Consider the following 6,942-nt stretch of genomic DNA (forward strand, 5'->3'; position numbering starts at 1 on the left):
TATATATGTATAATAACTACAACAGCTAGGTTCACTAGTTGTTCAGATTTGTATCTCATTTAGAAGTCAGAACAATGTCACAGTTTCCCTCTCTTTTCCCTCACCTTCTGTCCTGCCATAAGTCTGTGACAGAATAGCAGACCTCAACAGTGAATTCAGTGGGGTTTTCATGTTCAACTCACAAGGACTGTCTACTACAAAATGTCTGCTCACTGGAGGAGTATGTGAATGAGTTTTTGGATCTGTATCACAAGTCATGCAAGAATTATGAAGCTCTCAATCCCAAATACTTAGATGACATCCTCTACCAGATGCTGCTTATGAATAAGGTTCATCGGCCACTGGTGGAATGAATTGATAACACCCTATGGGTATGTGGATCATCATACACCTTGCATGTGGTGGAGGAGTCTTCCCAAAACCCCTGTCACCTTCAGTACTCATCACCACACCTGCTCCAATTCTGAAACTGCCGTCGTCCAGCACTGACCTTCCTCCCATTCCAGAGCCCATACCTGCCACAGACCCAGAGCCCATGCCAAAGATGTAGAGGAGCCTGCCACAATGTCTGTCCCAGAGCCTGAGCCTGCCACCAAGTTGAGCTAGAGTGGCTTATTGACCTGCATGCCACAGAACCAGTTCCCACACTTGTCTCCGCCCTCTAACCTCTTTCTACTCTGCCGGTCAAGTCCTGCTGGCTTGATGTCCTGGTTCTTTTTGGAGTCCTTCCTCTCCTGTTGATTTCATCCAACCTTTAAGCCTTTTCATCTCCATTGGTTCCGTCCAGTCCCTGAGCTTCCTTGTCTTGGCCACAGAGGCCATCCCAAGTTAACTTTTCTTGGCCATAGAGGCTGTTCCAAGTTTTCATCATCTCAGCCATGGGGGCCATCCCAAGTTTCCTTGTTTTGGCCATTCAAAGCTCCTTCACCCCGCTGGTTTCATCGAGTTCATCGGCTCTCTCATTCCTCCAGCTCTGCCTTGATGCTTTGGGCATCACCCTGGATCCACCACGGGCTTCCAGGCCTCTGGCTGCTTCTCAGCCCTCCGCCCCTTCGGCCCCACCAGGTTCCGCTTTCCCTTCGACTCCACTATTGTCCTCAATCACTCCGACTCGACTACGGTCTTCCAAGCCCCAGGTGCCGCCTGAGTTCTGCCCTTCAGACCAGCTGTGCCATCCTGGGTCCTCGGCTATACTGTCAGGGTTTCCCTCTGTCCTCCCTCACCAGCATGTCACACCAGACTCTCTGTGCTGATCACTCATTGTCAATCATCTCTTCATCAAGGATTGTTTCAAGCTCACACACAAACACACTGGTTGTCTGCCGTCCTCATTGTTCACCTCATTATTTCCTCTGTCTTGACTCCTTTCCTGTGATTACCACCTGCAAACCTCAAACCTTCCATTCACAAATAAACATAAAATATCAAGCATACTGTATAAACATTAATATCCACATAAAATAAATTCACAGACACAAGTGTTTTCCAATGACTAAATGTGTGATCATCAACATTGTTAAGAGTATTTCCCTTTATTAATAAACATACTGAGAAGGTGGGAGAACATCTTACCTCATTTGTGTCACATGGGAATCAAACTCATGTTGGCATTACTAGTATCATCTACTGCTTTTGTATCCTTTGTTTCTGCAGTTGCTGCTTCATCGGTGTAATTTTATTGTGTATAAACACAGGTGAGCACCTTAACAAAACTACATTTGAGAGTTAAATGAATTCTGCATGTATAAATGACTGACTTTACAATAAAAGTATGATTTCAGTGTCTCTGCAGGTCACAGTAGAGGGTGTTATTGGCCGTTCTGTTGTCCTTCCATGTTCTTCCAAAGATGATCATAAACTTCAAGACAGTGATGTGCATTGGAGACGCAATAATGATGATATTATATATAGTATAATCAAGGGTAAAGATTCAGAATTGGGACAGGACCCACAGTACAAGAACAGAGCTGAAACGTTCCCAAAGGAATATAAGAGAGGAAACTTCTCCATCAAACTCAACAATCTTCAACACACAGATGCAGGAAAATACATCTGTTACATCACATGCTCATCTGATCTTCATACTATTCTGTTGCTCATCAATGGTGTGTAAACTGGTTAGTTTTAATTCAAATGTTTTATAAATTCTGAATACAATGAGTATTTGACCAGCTAGTGATGTTCCAGTCTGAATGCTGCTGGATATAAATTAATGACTGATCTGTTGTTTTTATCACAGTGCAGTGATTTTGTTTTTTCTTTACTGTTTTGTTGCAGAATCAACAGCAGAAAAAGGAAACAAATCCATTGAACAAGAAAGCCAAGGAGAAGACAGTGTGAAGAATCCATCCCCTGTCCTTCATCGGACAAGATATGCTACTATCATTGCCTTTGTATTACTTGTAATTGCCTGTTTCTTTTAAGAAAAAGAATTCAAGCTGCCTAATTTTCTTCTGTCATGACAGAAGAACAAGCAGCAGTGATATAAATGACAAACAGGTCCAAAACTCACTTTTCACTTTCTGTAACATTTGTGATTATTGTCTACTAGCTGAATTGTTACATCTTTCTTTGGTTCTTTCGTTTGGTGCTGTTACATTCTTGCTGAATGAATTGCATTGTTCTTATTTTATAACAGAATGAGACTGAAAGATATAATAAAAAATGTTTTTGCTGTACCTAAAGGACAAACAAGCTGGTCAGTATGTTCCTGATTTAATTCTGTGTTCTTTGAATTAGTGAAAGAATTAGTTCTTTGGTCATGTAGTGTTTGCCAATATTAAAATTATTTTGTATTCCTTATGTATTGTTTCATGTTTAAATTAGAACCACACATTATTAATCAAATGTGATTTGTTCATTCCTGATAGCACATCATTTAAATAATGTTTGTGCACAATGTGCACTAAACAAAACACATAAAAATGTGCACAAACATCACATCAATTTTTATTGTAGAATAAAATGTGAAGTCTCTTCAGGTGTCTTCATTTATTATATTAACAAATCGTGACCTTCCATTCCAAAATCTTACAGGAAGTTTCACAGGTAATAGTTTAACATACAACTTCTTTACCAGGCTTTAGGAAAAACAAGCAAACATTTCAGTCAAAGAAGAGTCTTAACCTGAATACCACACCATACCAACTTAAACCGTAACCTAGCCCTAAAACCAGAGGAAAATAAGTTGATCAAAATAGAGTTCAAGTCCTTAACTCATGCCTAACTCTAAACCCAACCTTGAAGTCTGATTGATAGGGATGTTGTTCCGGGACCAACAAGGATGTTGATCTATAGGAAACATGTCCTACTTGGCAAAATCGCATTTACCTCTATATACAAAATCCTCAGGGAAAGTCGCAGATGTGCTCATAGCACACTTGTGTCAAACATACAGTTTGCACCACAAACATGTTTGCAAAAGTGTTTAACATCCCTAAAACAAGATAAATTTAACAAAGAAAGCATTTGTTTTCAGAATAGCAAATAACAAAATATAGTAAGGTTTTGCTCAAAGCTATAACAACAAATAAAAATAGTGAATTTTGTCATTTCTGTCATAATGACAAACATTTCTGCTCCACTAGCCTCTTTCTGAGTTGTTTGTATAGGCCTTTGTCTCTCTGTTGTGTGGCACCCTCTACTGGATAAAAACCGAACCTAAATCTTGAGACCAACTTAACAATGTATTTGCATTATATAACAAATTATCAAACAAAATGAAATTTATCTTAAAGAAAGTGGTTCTGTAAATTCACTTAAGTGAACTTGCCCTTTTGTTTCCCAGTAACAGCATCATTCAGTCTCATATATACAAATGTATAAAGAAAAATGCCAAGACCCAAAAACAAGCCCAACATGTTCCTTCCCATTTCTCAAATGTTCAAATCAGCATAATAGCTTGTGGTGAAATCAGACTCTGTCTTTTAGGTCTCTCTTGATCCTGATTTTTCTGATTCTGCCAGTTCTTTCGCATGGACTCGAAAATTATCTGCCAGTGGTGTAAGTAAAATATTCTTAAAACAAGAGTATTTTACTTACCCCACTGGCAGATAATGTCACTTGTTTTAAGCAAAAATGCGCTTAATTTAGTTTTTTTTCCCCCTGGAAACAAGACTAAATATCTTAAGTCATTTGGCTTATCTAGTAAAAGTATCTTGATTTAAGAATAATATATTTTAGATATTTTGACTAGAAACAAGTCAAAAATACTAAGTAAGATAAGCCATTTTTTTGCAGTGTTGAACCCTCGAACAGCCGTGCCATGAAGGCCAGGCCTTCACGTTTAATGTATGACTTTCCAGCAAAGGTGTAGAGAACAGGGTTTATGCAGCTGCTGATGAAGGTGATAATGGAGCTGAAGCCTCTGAATGTAAATTAGTTGTTTAACTTATCCCCCCCCCTGACTGATGTGTTTCAGTCAAGCTGTGCACACACACCTCCACCATGGTGTTAAATAAAGTTGTTATTTTTGTTTTCTTTGCGCACAAAAAGTATTCTCGTAGCTTCATAACGTTAAGGCTGAGCCACTGATGTCACATGGACTATTTTATCGATGTCCTTACTACCTTTCTGGGCCTTCAACGTGCCAGTTGCATTGCTGTCTACGCATATTCATGGTGTGGAAAGGAAGCCAGGTCAAGCCAAAGGTGATGATAATCACCAGGATGAGTGTTTTTCTCACTTTTCTCACTCATTTCTCACTTCGGATGTGCCTACGAAACCGCGTCTTGCGAATTCTGCACAGGATACACATATAACTGCTTATGATCAGTCCATACGGCATCAAGAAACCCAGCAGAACTTCCAAACAGTGCTGCAGTATCATTTAAAACAATTTTTATAAACCCTAAACCACGCAACCTGATTCACATATTCATGCGCATTACATTAAAATTCAGCACATGTGCAGTGCCTAGTCAGCACGTTCAAAACTGTACGATACGAGTGTGATAATACTAATATAATATAATATAATATATAATATAATAATGTAATGACCTACTGTGAGTATAATAATATTTTTTGCTATATCTAAAAAGAAAGCTGACATATAAATCTCCCATGAGCTTTAATCTAATATTTAGTTAATATTCAGTATCGTCCACTGAGCAGTTTTTTTCCTCTTGCTGGTATTATTTCAGGTTTACACCAAACTTTTCAATCCAATGGAAATTTAATTAAAATTGAGCTCAACTAGATATATTGAAGTGTTTGCATGGAGCCTCTTTCAGTCTGACTGAGCTATCAGTCCGATTACTAATGGACTATTAGCTAGTAATAATTCAAAGAGTGAGACATTCTAGTAGATTGTGTTTGATCACAGACCCTTTTCACACTTCCGAGTTCACTGAAGTGGAATGCATTACAGATAAATAAACTATGATGCCTCTGCTTCCACCAGGTTTCTTGCTAGCTAGCTAGTTTCTACTTTCTACTAGGCCTTATGTGTCTATAGCTAGAGCAGACATTAACATTGTGTCATTAACATTGATTTTTGTCTTTAGACTAGGAAAAGATATTGCAGTGGAGTTTACTGTAGTGTTTACCCTTCTATGACAATTCCGCTCTAAAACACAAAAGCTAAAATCGGACCATTGCATCAGAAATCTCAGCTGTGAGGCTACATGTGCAATTCAGTTGTACATTTTTTTACTTAAAACAGTGATATAGCATTTTGACACACTACAGCACTACTAAAAATAGCTAGTTATTGGAAAAGCAACAGTGAACATCTGAGCTACTGTGGTTTAAACATAGTTAAGTTAGTAGCATTGCTACTTTCACATGTACTGCCCCACATTGCTATATGCATACATTGAGTTACTATTCTTTTTAATTGTTACTAAATATTATTCGTTTGTAAATGTTTATCCGGCAAACATAACTCACATCTTGTGGCAGTGGATGTTTACGAGCACACATTAAAAACTTTGGCTCTTGCTCACTCCAGAAAGTGGTCCAGAAAACAGAGTTAGGTACTGATATTCCCAAAGCAAAAATCCACAGCCCTATCAACACCCGAATGATCACCCTCCGGTCTGTCAGGACACCAACATGTTTCCACCAAACTACAGCCACCATCCTGTGCAGACTCATTAGCGTTATCAAAAATATTAAAGCGTACATGTTGGCACTGCAGAGGTACAGCAGAATCTTACAAAGTGGCAGGGTAAAAATCCAGTTGCGTCTTAACAAATAAACAATGAAAAAAGGCATCAAAAACATCAAGAACTTATCTGCAAAGGCTAGGTTTAGGATCAGGAGGGTTGTGATGGAACGGTGGCGGGTATGAGCCAGCATGCTCCAAATGATCAAGAGGTTTCCAGAGACACCAATAGGTAGGAAAAGGCAGAGGATCACAGCTCCTGTGATTGACCCAGCGCTACGTCTCACGGCTGTGTCAGTAACATTGTTCATTCCAGAGTTGGTGGTGTTGGTGAGAAAGTGGTTGGACATTGTATGAGATTGAGTGCGAGAAGAGAGTGGTACCTTCTTAGAGAACAACAGTCGTCTGAGGAACTCTCGACTTCAAAATGTCACCTGCAGCAACATCAATAGAGACTGAACTATTTATTGTGCATTAGTACAGGTATACATTGATAGACTTCTGAATTACCAAAATTATATTTTATTTTATATTTGACTAGACATGCCCATCATAGCAAACACATTCAATGCCAGCCATCTGTCAAAGGGCCATTAACATGTTACACAGAGAGAAAGAACACAAGTGATTGAACACATATTTATCAGATGAGGGATATGCAAAAAGAAACTGAGGAAAGCAAAGGAGTGGTAAAATTACTTCCTTACAATTTTATAGCATTTGTGTGGATACTGCTACTGAAACCAAAGGTCAGTTTGACCAGGACACCAAAAGTCACACATCTACTCTTAACAAGAAACACCATGGGATTTTTTACAACCACACACTGTCAG

The 6,942-nt window shown here is 38.9% G+C and overlaps 1 long non-coding RNA gene and 1 pseudogene across 1 annotated transcript in view; one reads left to right on the plus strand and one right to left on the minus strand.

Annotated features, from left to right (window-relative positions):
* The window catches only part of LOC107568070 (uncharacterized), a 6,504-nt gene extending 3,637 nt beyond the window's left edge, over positions 1-2,867 (plus strand). The window contains exons 2-4 of the long non-coding RNA XR_001606705.1: positions 1,654-1,694; positions 1,782-2,105; positions 2,278-2,867. This is a non-coding gene — a long non-coding RNA (uncharacterized lncRNA). The remainder of the gene's footprint in view (positions 1-1,653; positions 1,695-1,781; positions 2,106-2,277) is intronic.
* A 440-nt stretch (positions 2,868-3,307) lies between these two features.
* LOC107568069 (leukotriene B4 receptor 1-like) lies at positions 3,308-6,459 on the minus strand (annotated as a pseudogene).
* Between the last annotated feature and the right edge of the window lie 483 nt (positions 6,460-6,942).

The sequence above is a fragment of the Sinocyclocheilus grahami genome, unplaced genomic scaffold (assembly GCF_001515645.1).
Source record: "Sinocyclocheilus grahami isolate Dianchi unplaced genomic scaffold, SAMN03320097.WGS_v1.1 scaffold1211.1, whole genome shotgun sequence".
NCBI lineage: Eukaryota > Metazoa > Chordata > Actinopteri > Cypriniformes > Cyprinidae > Sinocyclocheilus > Sinocyclocheilus grahami.